The following is an 18,452-nucleotide window of genomic DNA, read 5'->3' as shown; positions in this document are numbered from 1 at the left end:
ATAAACTGAAACTGATTGATTTGTAGAAAGATCAACATTAAAAATTATCATCTAATTCAGGCATTGAAGGAAATTTTTCTTGTTCTGGTATTAATTGAAATGGTATCGACAGAATGGGAGGTTGTAATTGGTTGTTCTTTGGGGGTTCTAGCCAATAACATTCTTGATAACATTCTTGGGTTATGACTGATTGAGAAGTATTTTGAATCGAAGTATCTTCTTGAGGCATAATTGAAGTTACCGCATTTTCACATTCATTTGGAACCATACTTGTAATTTGTGGTAAATCATTTACACATGGTGTAGAAATAAAGTATTTTTTATAGTATAAAAAAAATAATATCTATTTGGCATGACTCTAAAAGTTTCGCCTTTTTTTATATTTTCTACTTGAAAATATTCTAAAAATGTTTCATTACCCGAAATTACAGAAATTCGATATTTTTGTAAATACATAAAAATGTTGTTATTATGTATTTCTTTTCCGATATAAAAATAAACTTTACAATTGTAAAAATGATATTCTTGTTCTTTGTCTGCGAAAAAAATTCCCCGGTAATAATATTTGCTCGTGGCTTCTATTATCCTACCGTCTGTTAATGTCGTTTTGTACGTATAAATGTTCCATTTTTTTAGTTTTTCCATGTATTCGAAATATTCTTTAATACACGTTACTTTTCCTAAACGGCCTTACACTGATTTATTTTTTCTTCGATATTTGAATTTATGAAATTAAATTTTTCTACTTTGTCGATTTCAACGTACGATATCATTTCTTCGGGAATATGATTTGATTTTTGAATTTCTACGTAATTAGATTTATAACGTAAATATTCCAATGCTGCAGACTGTGAAAGTATATTCATGACCTATAAATAGAGAATAAAATATTCTATTATTACATTTTTATTAAAAATGACTACAGTTAAATATCGTTTTAATATAGATCAGTGTAAAAATTCTATCGATATCTATCAATTGAATTCCGTTATTAAAGCATGGAGACATAAAAATATCTATTCGAATACGTGTTGTGCTTGTGCTAAAAAGATTAATTTTAATAACAATAATTTCACAATTTGTTGTGATACGTTTTATTTTCTTTCGAATATAAACTATATATCTAAATCTATTTACGTTTCTACACCAAAGATTAATTTCATGCATTCTTATATGAGAAAAATGTCGCTAAAGACTAAACAAGATTATTTCGTATTACCAGATCCAATTTATTGGCAATTATCTTCTACTTTAAATTATCAAAAAATATCAAATTTTTTAAATCCGTATAAAAAAAATTCTCTCTATAATTGTTGTCTTCCTACTTATTTGAATAATAATATAAATGCAAAGCTTGTGGAAGTTATTACGATAACAAAGATATACCACCGGAAAAAAATATATATACATCAATAATAAATTAAATCATTATTATAATTTATTACAAAATACTTCCCTAAATCATGGTAGTATTTCTTATAGATCCCAAGGTAAGATGTCTATGTGGAGATCATTAGCTATAGCTAAACGAGCAGAACATACAGCGAGAGCTATGATTGTAGTGGCACCATTCCTCAAGCCTAATGAAGTTATCTTACCTAATTATATTTACGATACATTAAATATACAAAAATGGGTTATATTAAATAGAATGCCTTCGTTATTACCTGAAAATTTTAGTGCACACTACGTATACAATACGTGGGATAATAATTGTATTGGAATTCCCTGTGAAATTTTGCATGCCATGAATGCCGACTTTGATGGAGACGAAATGAATATTTGGCCTGTGTCTTCTTTGGAGAGTCAAGCCGAGTGTCAGTTTTTATTAAACAGTGCAGTTAATATGTATAGTTTTACAAATCACATAAAATTATATCCTAGTCAAGATATGATAATTGCATTTTATTTAGTAAACACTATTTACAAAGAAACAAAAAATAAGGAACTTAGAAATTGTTTTCCGACAGATTTAGAAATCGAAAACGAGTATTTAATCGTATCTAATAATGAAATTCGACTAGGTCGCAATGGTAATGCTAAATCATGTTTAATTCCATTATTACGAGTCGTATACGAAATATACGGTTCGGAAATTTGTTTCGATATGTTCGATAAATTGAGAAAACTTTACTTAGATATGAGTAGCAATGTTTATTTGTTTGCAATTAATTTTAGAGAAATCGAACAGTACAAAATGTTTAATAAAAATCCTTCAATCGAACAATGCTTACAAATTCAAGTTAATTCTGGTGCAAAAGGTTCGATTCTTCAATTGGAACAATTAACAAAATCTGTAGGCGAACGGTACACAAAATTTTTAAAGTATACCGACGTAATAGGAACGTTCATAAAATCATCATTTTTTCATGGGTTAACACCGCAAGATTATATTATTCACGCTCAATGCGGATACGACGCATTAATAGAAACTAGTGACGTTTGGAAACACGGGTACACGTACACGAAATTAAGTAATAATTTACAAAGTTTAATTGTTAATTATAAAGGGGAAGTAGTCAATAATAAACAAATCATTTACGAAGACATTTTAAATGCAACGTATTACGAAGACCTTATATCAAAATCGACATTTTCTTCACTCTTACTAAAGTATTTCCGTAAATAGTGTTGTTTTTGTTTTTTTGTCCCATAGTTTATCGTTGAATTATACTGTTTGGATTTATCAATAATTCCTGTATTATTTCATTTTCTCTATTTCCGTAATAAAGTTTAAATGTTCAGTGTCCATGTTAACTTTGTAAAATTTTGCATCTTCTCTACATAAAAATGTGCTCTTTGGTACAATCACATTATTGTCGTAAATTATATCGCTGTCAAATAATAATTTTTCTTCGTAACACGATGCTAAGCCGTTACAACGAAATCCGTTGAATATTTCCATGCATCCTGCCCGCATACCACCTTATCGCGATCGCCCTTTTACCGGTTGATTGGTAATTTTGTTGCGAATACAATTTTTTGCTACGTACATGTGATCGTGGCTTAAATAGTTAATGAGAAAATAAAATGCCTTTCCAATTAATGCACATCCTTGTAACGGTTTTCCTTCGTGATTATATAATTTCTGGAATCGATTCTGCCAAGGAGACTTGGCCACCAAAGGGTGTCAAATTCCCAGGCAAAATCGATTGCAATTACAAATAGATATTTGTGGTTTGTTTCAGCAGCTCTCGTAATGTTTTTCAGGGCATCCAGAGTGCAGCAGCCCAACCTAGAGCTGAACTGATTCTGTGATTTCAGGCTTTCAGTCAAGTAGCAAGTTTCGATTCCATCTCTGATGTGTTTGAAGAGTTTACTTAGTACTGATAAAAGGGCTATCAGTCGGTATTACTACAGGTCCTGTTGCTTGTTTGGATTTTTCAGATTAAGCACAATTTTGCAGTTCTCCAAGCTTGTGGAAAGCATCCCTCATTAAGGCAGTGATTAAAGAGCATGAGTATTACCTCTGGAACAGTCTTGACTGCCTTCTTGATGATTTCGGGCTCAAGCAAGTCGATACCCGGTGATTTCTTGTTGTGCAGTTGCTGCAGCAGTGTGAAGTTCGGTGCTGGTCAGCAGTTCTTCCTTATTGGTGGTAGTATAGGTATCGTTGTCTTGACATAATTGTTGCTGTTCTGGTGTAGTGGGAGTAATAAAGGGCTTCCCAATAGTAACGCTCGATTTTTGTAACGCAATAAAACAAATTGTGAGAGTGATAGTGATCTATTTTTATTTTTATTATGAAGTATATGTGTTAACATTATGTTTTAAAAATTATATCAGATAAATGTCCGCCGCGGCTTTGTCTGGTTTGGTTAATCCTGGATACCCAATTGGTGATGACGTTATCGCATAAAAGTGGCTCAATTTCAGCAATAACGTGCCTAATGTTGGCCTTTAAGGCGGCAACCGTCCGTGGTTTGTTAGCATAGACTTTGGATTTTAGAAAGCCCCAGAGAAAAAAATCCAGTGGCGTTAGGTCGCAGGATCTGGGCGGCCAATTAACGTCACCATTTCGCGATATAACGGAACCTTCAAATTTCTCATGCAATAGTGTTACTGTATCACGTGCCGTATGGCACGTAGCACCGTCTTGCTGAAACCAAATGTTTGTTAGATCGATTCCATCCACTGCAGGCCAAAAAAAATCTCTTATCATAGCCCTGTATCGCTCACCGTTGACCGTAAGTGCCACTTCTTCGTTTTCGAAAAAATACGGACCGATTATTCCGCCGGACCAAAGTGTACACCATACCGTAACTTTTTTGGAATGTAGTGGGACCTCATGAATCTCCCGTGGGTTTTCGTCGCTCCAAATTCGGCAATTTTGCTTGTTAACAAAGCCACTTAACCAGAAATGAGCCTCGTCACTAAACATTATTTTTCGCCCAAAATCAGGATCGACCTCCAACTGCTCTAGCGCCCAATCAGCGAATGCACGCCGCTGCGCATGATCGTTGGGCTTTAGTTGTTGGGTTAATTGCACTTTATAAGGGTGAAGCCCTAAGTCCTTATGCAGGATTCGCCAAGTTGTCGTCGAAGACAGGCCAAGTTCTTGAGCCCGACGCGGAATGGACTGTTGCGGATTCTCACGCACACTTTCCCGGACTGCAGCAATATTTTCAACGGATCTTGCGTTTCGCTGACGTACAGGCACTTTCAGATTTGCCACAGACCCAGTTGCTTCGAATTTGTTTATTAAACGGCGAATTGTGGATTCTGAAGGACGTTCGTCGACACCATAAACTGCACAGAGTGCATGAAACGTTTGACGAATAGAACATTGGTTTTGATAATTTTTACAATTTCGACTCGTTGCTCAGTCGTGTAACGCTCCATAATAAAATGCAGAGACTAACTGAATACGGCTACCAAAGATACCACCTGTGTGACTGTCGACTTCGTCATGCACTGTTGCCAAACATCGAGCGTTACTATTGGAAAACCCTTTATGTTCCAGAAACATGCTATCCAAGATGTTGATATTATCCTGCCAGGTCTTGATAGAAGTCTCTAGCAGTACCTTTGTTGCTGGGATTACTCCTCTGGGGAGTTTATTCGTCGTTATTCTGTAGATGATCCCTCAGGGGTGCTCGTTTCCGATCATAGAAACTAGTTGCTCCCACGACTACTGTTTCCTGAGTAAGATTAGAGCAGTGTACTCATTTCTTGAGGCGCAATAGTGGTTGTGGAGTTGGTCTATTTCTGCTGCTGGCCAGGAACATCATGCACTGTGGAAGTCTTCTCCTTCTGTTCACCTCGCATCTGAGTAGTTGTAGTTCCAGGGACCACCAGATGATAGTCCGTGGAGTTGGATTTTTCCTTTTTATTGAGCAGTTTGCAGCAGCAGTGATGAGGTCCAACATGGCGGTTTGATGCTGGTCCAGGCTGAGCCCCCTCTATTTGGATGATTTGGGCTGCTTCTCTTAAGGTAGTCTGGGATGGTGGCCAGTCTGCTTTCTGTATGGCATATCTATGTTGGATTTGTCGGGTTGGTCGTTGCTTATCTATGGTGTGTCGGAACTCGAAATTTATGACCCTGTGGTCTGACGTGGTCCAGCTTACCCAGATCATCGACTCCAAGAAGTGACCAGCCAGAGACCTTGAGGCAAGTGTAACATCACTTGTGGCTTCCAATATTAAAGGTATTGTTTTCCAGGAACTCCTCTAGGTGTTGTCCATTTGTGTTGGTTTGACACTCTGGGGGTTGGCTGAACCATGCCAGGGAACGACAGTTCACATCCACTCCCACAACATTCCTGGCATTCTGCAATTCTGTGAGTAAACTGTGCAGGTACCTGGTAGCATATCCCCTGTGGGTGGCAGTACAATGAGCATAGAGTTTGGCGAGTGAGGTTATAATATGGGCACATGTGGCCCAGGATGTACAGTATCTAGAAATCTTGGTAACAGTGATTCTAGGGTTTCTTAACCACAATGCAAGCCCAGGGGGTCTCTCTGTTCTGAACTATTTTGTATATAACCAACCTAATTCCCAAAAAAGCACAGAACGTTTCTCAACTTGAGTCTACTGGAGTTGAGGAATCACTGTATACTTTTGATGAGATAAAAAACACTTTAGACATATTTTAAACTGAAATCCACGAGCGTGAAAATAGTGTGACAGCATGAGTGGCAGCCATATTGGCAATGAACAGTGAGGGTATGATGACCAGCCACAAGGCTTTGGCAGATCATCACATGATCGGCGAAGCATCTTCCATCGCCATATTTTGTGACTAGTGTCTGCTGCCCTTACACAAATAGCTCCTCATTTCACATCACGATGCTGGGTGAACACCATAAATATGGGTCCCCACTGGAATTGAACCTGGGCAGCCTGCACCCTCAGCCCCAAGCTATGGGGGAGCCCAACAACAATAAAGTAATTACACAAATAAGTATGACAAATTAGTGTAATTACTAATTTTATTACAAAACAACATGAAAACTTAAAAAAAAATTCACATCTTTGTCAGCAGTAAATAATAGCAGGTACATCATAAAATAGCAATGCAATAGCTAAGTTATGAGTTCATACAATTTACTTGCATAAAAATTTTCCTTGGCAAAAATATCTATTTATTGAGAAGGGCCTAGCTTGATAATACAACCATTAAGTGGAATGTTTGGCTAATTTTCATGTGGCGATTATACCTGCAACTGGGGACTAGTGGTTTTTAAACTCAGGAGAGTCTAGGACAAATCCATCCTCTATTGTGAAGGGTTTATTTTCACTAGCAGGGTGAGTGAGACCTTTAGGATGCATTGTGTATACCCTAGGTTTTCCAAGCTAGATTCTCCCTGTCTAAACTGGAGCCCACAATAACCCATATATTACGTAATCTATCATGTCCGCTTCTATTACATTATTTCAGTCTTTTTACTACTTTTTATCGATCCTAATCCAGTTATTTCCTTATATGTCTTGACAATATTTTTATTAATAGTCTAAACTAAATAAGATGACAAAGGCAAAATATAACAATAGCTCAAAAACTTAATAAACAACAATAACAACACAGTTTTACAGACATTAGTTATGGCCTAAGAGTCAAGAAAACAGCCTTATTGAGAATACAGTGGAGGATTATCTCTTTGGGGTGGACCACTAGACAACCGAGTAAGAATGAGTTTCACCTTATTTGCTTCTGCTTGGTTGGTTCAATGATCAACATAACTTTTATCAACTTCGGAAGATAAATCCGCAAATTATGTTGTTACAGTACTTAAAGTGGTGATGCAAACAATTTTGCCCGGGGCATTTTATTAGGGGTAATAAAGCTGTCTGGTGAGTGGGTGTTGCTGTGGCCCCATCCTTCTCTGTGATATTGGCTATTGAGGATGGCTCTGTGATTGGCTGTTGAGTTGAGTGGAAGAAATTTTATTTTAGTTGTTATTTTGCTGAGTAGATGACACTGCGTGTTTTTCTTTTATATTTTCTATTTCTTTTTTCTGCTCAGGCACGAATCCCGATCTTGTGTAGTTCCCTTCTACCTCAATGAATCGTCTATTGCTATTCAGAGCCCCAAGAAAAGTTTGATACCTGCAAATCAAGTTGATAGAGGGCTTAAACATTCCTGAATTCTACCCTACAGTCGTCTCAGATGATCTCATTAACCAAGCAAAAGATAGTACTGTAGTGTCCGAAATATTTATTAAGGGATCACACCACAGAAATCTGAGTGCTTTTATTAACACAAAACTTATTCTCCCAAGGCACTCAAGTTCAGCGCTATAAGTTTGAATTCCCACCACTTGGTTGTTGTTAAAAATCTCCATGACTCCTGACAAATTTCGCATCGAGCCACCCAAGTGTTTCCTGGTAGGTCATGTATTCTTGTTGAGATATAGTAGTTCCCTTCTACCTCAATGAATCGTCTATTGCTATTCAGAGCCCCAAGAAAAGTTTGATACCTGCAAATCAAGTTGATAGAGGGCTTAAACATTCCTGAATTCTACCCTACAGTCGTCTCAGATGATCTCATTAACCAAGCAAAAGATAGTACTGTAGTGTCCGAAATATTTATTAAGGGATCACACCACAGAAATCTGAGTGCTTTTATTAACACAAAACTTATTCTCCCAAGGCACTCAAGTTCAGCGCTATAAGTTTGAATTCCCACCACTTGGTTGTTGTTAAAAATCTCCATGACTCCTGACAAATTTCGCATCGAGCCACCCAAGTGTTTCCTGGTAGGTCATGTATTCTTGTTGATATATATAAATGTGCTACATGCGATCCGCACTCATATTTGCTGTTTGATTTTTATCAGGATACTGATGATAGGTTACAGCTGTACACATACATGCTGCCAAAGAAGGGGGACACAGTAGTCTACGTACCCACATGGCTGGACGTTTGAAATGCAACACTAACATCATAAAGTATCTCTTGGAAGCTTGACTAAAACAGGCAACTGCTATATTGAAAGTCTAAAATCCTGTGCAGATTCTCTGTGAGATTTGTAAAAACTTGATCAAAAGTAACATTCCTTTGACTGACAGAGAGAAGAGCAAGTTATGACGCAAGAAGTTGCTCAGAACGCTTGCAAGTAAAAGAGTTGCCTTTAAAACAAGGCAGAAATAAATACATCAGCAAGGAGGTGCTCTGTTTCCCCATCTTAGCAAGTCTCACCGCACTGCTCATTACATGTTTCATTAGAAGATGAATCTTAATCGAAGAAAGATTCGATTTAGACGAGCAGATGTCGGCTATCTTAAAAAGACAGGACTTGCAGCCAGACTCGAAGGTTAAGATGTTTATCTACAAACTTTCCGGTCTTATTTAGGTCTGAAAGCTATTGTCGCAAAACAGACGAGTCTGCTTGTTTGTTTGTTTGTTATTTGGTTTTTAGGAGCATTAGCAACTAAGGCCATATTGCTCCAGGGATATGCGGTGGTCATTCCCTGACCTTTCTGCATCCTCCATATTTGGTGGGCATGGGCTCGAAACCCAGTCTAATCAAGAAGCATGTGCTATGCACTGCTGCTACTGCCCACCTGGCTATGGAGGAGGCGACGACAATGAGTTCTGCAGCATCGCCCAGCACCGAAGCCAGTGCATCTATACCATGCTCTGTGTCATTACTCAGCATTCCCTCTGAAACGCAACAACAGCCAGAGGCCACACAGGAGAAGTGATGCAGATCAGTCAAATGGAGATACACAGTGCTCATCGCTCCTCAGCGCCTTGAGGAGCAAACACAACTGGATATCATTATAGTATTTTTTTCAATGAAAAGACTTCAAATAACACAGTACATATTTCCAATAGCATCAACACTGGGAATAAAAAAATCTTTTCTTACAGGCACCTCCCATCAGAAGAAATAAGCAACATTCAGCACCAGGCTCTGCGACCAATCCACAATTCAATGCAGAATACAGGTCTCTTGACGTCACACTCACACACTGATACCTATAATAGCTACATTTACACACATACACTCAATTTAAAGTGTAACCCAGTGGATAAGCACCAGACAGCCACCACACAAGATCAGGATTCGTGCCTGAGCAGAAAAAAGAAATAGAAAATATAAAAATGAAGAAACATGCAGCACCATCTAGTGAGTAAAATAACTAAATAAAAAATTTTCCCGCTCAACCATCCTCAATAGCCAATCACAGAGGGAACAGGTCACAGTAACTCACCAGACATCTTTATTACCCTCGATAAAACGCCTCGGGCAAAATTGTTCACATCACTGCTTTAACTCCTCATTATGTTTAAGCCAATGCGGGAGATTTCGAAATAAGATTATGAATTTTTTTAGGTGTGTGTGTGTGTCTGTGTGTGTGTGTGTGTGTGTGGCAGTGTCACGAGCCCAGGGTGTCTAAATAATAAAAAAAAAAATTTAGGAAAAGCACTTGCCAATGAACTACATGGATTTTGGGAAGTTTTCCTTGCCCTTCTATGTAGAATTTTGCTTCAACCGTCGATAACGAAGACCACAGGAAAACTTTTACTTGCTACATATTCAGAGGACTCGTGTCCACTGGGAAATCGGTGACTGCATGACCGATTTTTGGTGGTTTGAGGAAATATCAAGCGATAACTTTAGGTCTACATTGACAACCTGGATTGTTCACCTTCCTGTTTCGCACACACTCTTTTACACGACCTTGCTAACATACAGAAACTTCAGATTGGACATAAATTCCTGGGGCAACATTGTAGTCCAATAAGAATTCTGGCCTGTACAAAACATTGTCAACCTTCTGGTGGGGCCCTTCCAGGTCTTGATGCACACACATACTCAAGCTATACATCTGCTTCACTCCTGATGGCTGGCACATAAGTTATTACATCCTTGTGTGTAAGCCATACCCGAAAAAACCATTTCCTATCCTTCCTTACCACTGGTAGCATTGACCACCATTAATGATATAGTACATACTATAATTGCTGTTAATACTGTATTTTACACAGGAACAAGGATGTGGCCATAACCGGTGACTTAACTTTTTGATATTTTCTTTTCGAACTCAATGAAAGTAATTAATATCGACTTGCCTTTTCCTCTGTAGCACAGTTTTTCCTATCTAATTAGACTTACAAATAAAAGAGTCAATGAACGAAGCCATTAAACTTTCTTGCAAACCAAATGCCCAGTTAATAAAATATTAATTAGATCTATTCTGAGAGTCATGCCAGTGCATTCCCCTCTTTGTCAACACGATCTCCTTATTCATCTGATTCCCCAATACCTAAACAACATTCAGTTATATTAGTCTTGGCAACGACCAGGAATTTCTTGGTGTCTCCTTGACTCTGACACTAAGGAAAATATATAATTGTGGAGGTAATAATAATAAACCAAATTTAATATCTCTGAAAAGATGTTGGGGGTAAGAATTAATTTCCGTAGAAGGAAACATAAGACTTGCACTTGGGTCATACAGGATCTGCTCAGTCATTGACAATTTGGGAATACGTTTACAATTTAGGAATAATGGCACTTATGAATAAACCGCTGCTGTAGTAACTACATATTAGAAAGAAAGGGGTTGGGGGGGGGGGGACTGGTTGCCTTGGCAACATTTTCCCATTCGCTCCATTCTTCATTGTTGAGACCAAGAATTGGTCAAGAACAATCTCCCTCCTGGGAGTACAATGAAATGTATGCTCATATAACTTAATTTTGATTAGGAGAGTTCTCTGCCAAATTTATCGTAAAACTAAATAATGTGCTTGCATTATTGATCAGAACCTTTTTTTTTTTTAAATCATATTCCACAGATAGGAGGTAAGAGCTGATATACCTCTACATTATGATTAAATTACATGGTATCGGTGCAATCATCGAGCCAATTTCTTTACCAGACTACATACTAACAAAATTTAACAATAGATCAGAGGGGATAAATCTTAAATAAAATAAATCTTAACTTTGGTGTCGCAATAACTTCTGGAACAGTGAGTCCTTACATTAGAGAAGGTAAAAATCAAAAGTAATTTGGAATGACCAACAACAGTTCTCTAATATATATGGGTTGATATCCTTGTAAGAAAAACACAAACAGTCTTGATATACACTAATTTTCCTTTTTTTGAAGCACACAGTCTCAACAGATCTATTCTGTGATGACAGCATCCCTTTGGAGGGTAAGCTTTTGTTTTGAAAAGGTCCGAGACTGTCTGGAGAGGAGTGTAATAGGATGGTCACATCGATCTACATTCTCCGCATTAAATTGTACTTCTTGAAATCATGATAAAACATAGGCCCATACTTGATGACATCTCTTTTGTTGTCACTCATTGCCTATTCGCATGAAAAAAAAGCATAGTATCGTGATTACAAATCAGATTATATTATGATACATTAATCCATTTTACAATTGATTTTAATTTAAAAGATAACTTGCTAGTACCCGTTAATATTTCCAACTATATCGACGTTATCCTGCAAATCATAGATATGTCTGTTTGTTAATATTCTTTTAGTTAACATAACACCTTAGATAGTCCCACATAATACATTAAATATTCAAATACACATTAAATAGCCAAATTAATACATTAAAACTTAAATGTACATCTTGGGATGGCTGTTAGTTCAACAGATAAGAAACCATCCGATTTCAAGTTGAGCTACCTATCATGCTTGATTTTATAATAATGCATAATGTATTCATAGAATAGAATATGATATGATATAATATTATAAGATGATATAATATGACCACATAATAATCATTTTAATTCAGTATACATGTCTCATAGCAGAGATTTTGACTCTGCACACACTTAACAACATTCATTAAGATGCTTATTTTACTCTGATAACCTTCATCTCAATTTCAAGCATATTAAGAATATTCATCTAAATAAGAGGTTTAAATCGTTACATCTAAGTATGTATTGATGATATTACTCTTTATATTTCATCAACCTTTACATTTAAGTAAGATTCACCCACACACTTCTTCATGGTATTAATATTGCAGTTTAGAAAAAAAAATAGTGTGCATGCTTAATATTAGATATCTAATTAAGTCTCATACACATACCCACTGAATTAACATTGTGCTTTCAAATAGTTTACATACCAATAGATTACTACCAAAACATTAATTAGAATACAGGGTTACAAGTCTGAAACCTTTGAAGCTTACATTTCAGGAAATGTTTTTTTATTTTTTTTACATCAACGGCAGTGTGATGGATTCACATTCGGCTAGGAATAGTTCTGAATTCCACTATTTTCCCTAATAGTCCTACATTCACACACTAAGGCAACATTCTCATAGCAGCATGATGACTTCAATGACATGCTCACAACTTACTAGTCCTCTTGGGAATAATGTCCTAAGACTGATGTTGATGAAGATGAGGTTATCTCATTTTTTTTTTTTTTTTTCGGCAAAACTTCCCACCTCATGTGGAGTATCAGATTATAATGTTTCGAATACATAGCCTGGAATTTGCTGATGATCCCATTGTAGCAGCTTCAAGCATAACAGGAATTCAGCATCAACTGGAACAACAATCCTAGCAATTCTTTTCGAGGTCAGCAGAAGTAGGATTACTCCTAAAAGCCTTGGTCACTTTCCTTTCTAATCCCATTGCCACAATGAGTGCTGACCGGAGGGTTGGTCTAAATTGGACAGGGTTCCATCGGCTAACCTGTCTTCCTAGATTTCATTCAATGTCAACAGGGTCCTCAATGGCTAATGGAGAATTCCATTCTGACTCATCTCTTCTACTCTTGGCATTGCTGAGATGATCACATTCTGGTAAACAAATTCGTCATTGTAAAATAGCAACATTCATAGCCAAAGCTCCCCAAATTGATTCTGATTTCTTTTCCATGCTGACCAAATGTCAAATATCTTTCCTAGAGCATGTCAAAAGTGAGTTGGCTGCCCCTCTACCCAACAATCTCTTGTCACTTCAGGTATTACTTGTAACACTTGGAGGACAGGTGGATGAATCCTTTGTAGGAAGTAGATGACCATCAAAGATAGTCTATATGAGGATAGGCCATTCTTTCCAACCTTTTCCATTTGAAGTCCCTTGGTTATAGTCTTCAGGTTCCCTACAAGGATCCTTACCCTTACATCTAATCTTGCACAAGTCTGGAGAAGATCGCTATTGGCTTCAGCAAGCGAATTGTTCAGACAAATTTTTACTCATATCTTCTCTCATCGTGGTCCATGACTCTTAAAAACTAACCTCATAATTGGTATCCTGGCATGAACAATCGCGTCTGCTTGTATGCAGAGGGTATGGTCTTTCAAGCCCACACAAATTTCTTCGATCGTTCCTTCTACTGAGACCCTTTAAGCCCTGGAGTCGAGAACTGGAATATGCTTGTTGATATCTAGATTCGAGTGCCAAGCATCAAGTTGGGTGATTGAAGAACCATTCCTGAATGTCATCACCGTGTCAGCAGAAGGTTGAGAGCTCGGATAACACTTTTTAGTTTGATGCACTTCTATTTTCCAATTGGCTAACTCCTGTTCAAACCGATTCAACTCCTCCAATTTCCATGACCAACTCCTGCCTGTCAGTTGAAGACCTTGTTCTCCTGTAAAACAATGAGCTCTTATTAGGCAATGCGTGTTAGGGTGGTTAGTAGCAGAGCACCATTTTCTTGTCTTTAAAAGATTTTTAATTTTTAAAAAAAAAAAAAAAAAAAATCCTTAGTGAAGTCTATTTGTTCCCCTCATTACTTTTATCTGCGATAAGCTTTTAGATTTTGCGATCAGTGCGTTGATTACTATGATATACTAAAATGTTATTCTCTCTTAAGGTTCCTTTTGGACTTAAATATACATAATGAAAAGGGTTTTTTTTTTTTTTTTTTTTTTCAATTCCTGAGAAGACATAAAATGGGTAAAGGAGGAAAGGCCTCTTCATTATAAATCGAATCTGTGCTATCTCATTGCTCCGAATCTCCAGTTGTAGCTAAATTGTTAGTTACAATTTACAGTATTAGGCCTCATAATGTTACTCTCTACTATCCTGATTACTGCCTGTGTCGATACACTTTTCATTATAGGATAAGTGTCTACTCCTTGCCTACTATACATCTCCCAAACATGTAGGAAAGGACTGTGAATACAGTTAAACTGATTAAGGAACTCCGTAGCACCTTGCCTCAGATTTCGACGATCTCTACGGATTCTTCTATACATCTCACAGTGAGTTTTCATCACATAGCGAGTGACATATTTGCCTTCTAAATCCAAAACCGTAGAACATCCTGTATGTTGTTCGTCCACTGTGGGGGAAGTGTACTTACAGACGATATGACCTTTACTACCCTGAAAACTTCTCCATCACCTAATTCTGAATTTGTAGTTGTGAACGTTATGTCTAATATTTTTTTTTTAATAGAGCCTTTCCCTTTTTCCCTTTTTAAATGGGATAGATGAGGTTTTTAATTTCCCTTATTCTTCTCATTTTGTCCTTTTAGATAATTTCCTCGTATTCAACAGCTCTAGCTATTGGCACTATATGTGGCTGTTGGTGTACCCATCTCATTTACATCAAGATGGCCATCTCCCTTACATCTTCAAGATCAAAATTCCAAGACCCACGGTAACTATGAGGCTGTTGGCTGCTGCTAACAGTAGAGTTATAATTTCTAGATTTGTTTTCTGTGGACTTACCATTACTGTTATTTCCGTCATTCACCACTCATTGATCATGTGAAAGAAATACTGGCCAAAGATGTTGGAGGTAACTCTTATAAGAATTAACGTAACAAGAGTATAACTGATATAGTTGTGAACTTGAGATCCCATCAAAATTTGCCTGGAAGAGTTTGCCCTTCGAACGTCCAATATCAACCACTAACTAGTGGCACATTCTTAATCGTACACGGGAGGTGTAGAATCTCTTTGAGCTCAACTACATAATTTAACTTACAGTGCACCAGAGGCAGTCCTGAAATAAATACAAGACAACTATTCTGAATTACTGAATATGGAGGACAAGAAACGTAACATTCATATCTTCCTGGTTCCTGAAGATCGTCAATTATTAACTCCTGTGACTGGGCATTGTTGAGAACCACTCCATCTTTCTTCCATTTAATTTGTGTTTGTGGTTTCGTATGCACAGAATAATTTAAAGTGATTGTTTTTCCAGTCTGGGCTGCAGTGTCATTTAATTTGGACAATAATACAGGTTCATAAACAATATCAATGCGATAGGACTTGACTGATAATCCTAATTCATTTTCAACTAAACAAGCAATTAAATCTTCGTCATTCTCTTTCTGAAGGTCGCGTATTTCCAACAAGGGTCAATTTGTTTTTTGGAGAGTTGCTTTATTGATATCAAAAATAATTCATTGTAATGGAGTTTGCTTTAGCATTAGGTCATCCTTTAGGAAAATTTTTAGGTCATCCCCAACCACTTTTGGGCTCTTCATAAGTTGCAAAGTTATCCTAGACTTGTATTTGACGTTAATTGTAACCTGGGCATATCGAATTTCAGTCAGTGCAGGGTGCTCTGTGATGTAGGTAATAGTTTTCTTGTCCCAAGAATCATTGACCAATTTTATGCTCCATGTCAGATCTACAACTGTCCTTTTGTCTACGGAGTCTACTTGCTCCTTTAACATGACACTTGACGTCACCACCTGTTGACTCCAATTCCTCCAGAATACACTTGGGGAGGTCTAACCAGAAACAACACAACAGGTCAATAGCAATCCTTTTCCCTCAGCCAGGTTAAACTGGGCACCTTCCACAATAAAAGGTGGATCTGGGAGTATTAATACTGTCAGAAAAGCCCTTGATGAAACTATTACACTCCAATCAATGAGGGTTAAATCGCAGTAAAACTCGTCTCGTCCTCCAATTCGACAGGTTTGATTTCCAAATTATAAAGTTCTCTCCACTGTTGAACCAATGAGACTATATTTGGTCCAGATTGCAACATGGTGTCTGTCTCCTACGGACTTATTATCTCTAAACCACTTAAATTTTTACACTGGAATGGTGCTACTACAAGGTAAAGACCATCATAAAATCACCGTCCAATTGATCGGTTGTATGAGAAAAACATCAATAATCATGGTCTGAACACAGATCAGGAACGTTCCGAAGATCGCAATATTCCTTCACTCATCTTCATTGCATCCTTTTGATAGCCTTAGCCTACGCCTAAATAATAAACATCTTCCTTTATTTATTTTTATTATTTGTTTTATTTTTTTATTTCTTTTACACACAGGGTAACACAGTGATACTGACATCAAAAATCTGAGGTCACGATTCTGCTGGTACTGTATATATATGATACGCAAACACCATCTACCCTCTTCATGTCTAAGGAGGTTAGACTAAGGAGAATAAGTTTTTTTTTTTTTTATATCCTCATTTCCCACTTAATACATATTATTGACCTGAGCTGGTGGAGGTGATCTTACTCTTTCTTAAGACTTCGGCAGTCTTTCTAAGACGGTTTCCGTGGTGGGGGCCATGAAGAGTGCGGACCTGAGAACCTGTCTAAGTCTCGTGAAGTTCAACCAGTTGAATTGCTTTCCAAGATTACGCTCAACTTCAAAACAGCCCTTGACAACAAGAGATCAGCTCCATACCGGCTGACTTGGCACTTCTAAACAACATTTTGCTCCTTTTTATTGAGACAATAACATTTTGATATTCAAACTCATCGCAATAGTACAGCAGCATTCGAATCCAGTCCCCCAACTCTATCATGATTCTTCTTCCGCCCTGACCAGGCCTTAGATATCCTATCCACTTCATGCTGGAAGTGGGCAGGATGCCCATCTCTCCAGCAATCCTTTGTAACTCCTGTAGAACAGGGAGAACTGGCAAATGCACCTTCTGTAGATAATAAATAACCATTAGGGAGATCATGCAAGACAATATCCCACTGTTACCAGTTCCCTCAATCTGGAACTTCCTCGTTAAGTATTTCAGATATAAAATAAGGATTTTTACCCTTGCGTCCATCTTCACATACATCAGGAGTAATGCACTATTGGCTTCGGTGAGTGGATTGTTCAAGCTTATGTCTACGATAATATTCTCTCGTCTCATACCATGGCTTCTGTAGAGCACTTTAAGAATTGGCACTTGGGCCTGAACAATGGCATCTACCTTTATACAAGCCGTCCGCCTCCAAAGTCCAGAGCATATTGTTTCTATTGCTCTCGTTATGGAAACTCTCCTAGCCTCAGGGCCCAGAACTGGAACCTTCACTTTGATATCTAAGTCCTAACTCCATGTATTGAGTTCAGTGTGTTTGAGCCAAATATTGATACAGTACATTCGGGATACATTCTCAGGATGTGTTCTGTAACAGAACCTCTTTCTATGTTCGTTATTCAGTTGTAGGGCCTAATTTCTCAGCTTGGCGAAGACAGAGGGCCGACAGGCCCTGTATACGTAGCGAATTAGACAGGTGCTTGCTGCAACCACTCCTGGCTGGTAAAGCCAGTGGGTGGACACCACAGGTAGAGATAGTATTCCTGGCATATTCTTGGCCTGGCATATGTCTACTCTAAGGTTAGCCAATACTTTCTCGAGATCTCCTACGGGGTCAGCTCCTTTGATGGCCATGACAAGATCTTGAGGGTAAGCTTGATTTGCCTGTAAGATGATGAGTTTGCCTTAGGCAGTGTAGCTAACAAGGTTATTGACAAATACTATCTTCCCAAAGATTATAATTATCTATTTTTATTTTTTTTTTAAATAAAACCCTTAAAATGAGAGGAATCTTTTTTTTTTTTTTTTTGAATATGAGGGTGAATACGCTACTGGCTTATTCTTCCGCTGTCTCTAATTGAACATTTCGGTGGCAGAATGCGCATGTTTGTCATTGACCCCACAGTCTAATGACACACAGAGAAAATAATAGACCTTGTATGTCACTATATTCGAAGTCTGAGTTGTCTTTAACAAGACAGCCATTTTTTGTTTGAAGTTATAGTGGCCCCTTCAGATAATCTAGAGATTCT

General features: G+C 37.6%; 1 long non-coding RNA gene across 1 annotated transcript in view; it reads right to left on the bottom strand.

Annotated features, from left to right (window-relative positions):
• Positions 1–755: 755 nt before the first annotated feature.
• LOC150078852 (uncharacterized) overlaps positions 756–18,452 on the bottom strand; it is a 141,991-nt gene continuing 124,294 nt past the window's right edge. Inside the window, exon 3 of the long non-coding RNA XR_016547580.1 lies at positions 756–869. This is a non-coding gene — a long non-coding RNA (uncharacterized LOC150078852). The remainder of the gene's footprint in view (positions 870–18,452) is intronic.

The sequence above is a fragment of the Mastigoproctus giganteus genome, chromosome 10 (genome assembly GCF_048544385.1).
Source record: "Mastigoproctus giganteus isolate SK-2022 chromosome 10, ASM4854438v1, whole genome shotgun sequence".
Classification (NCBI taxonomy): domain Eukaryota; kingdom Metazoa; phylum Arthropoda; class Arachnida; order Uropygi; family Thelyphonidae; genus Mastigoproctus; species Mastigoproctus giganteus.
This window is presented reverse-complemented; position numbering and strand designations above follow the sequence as displayed.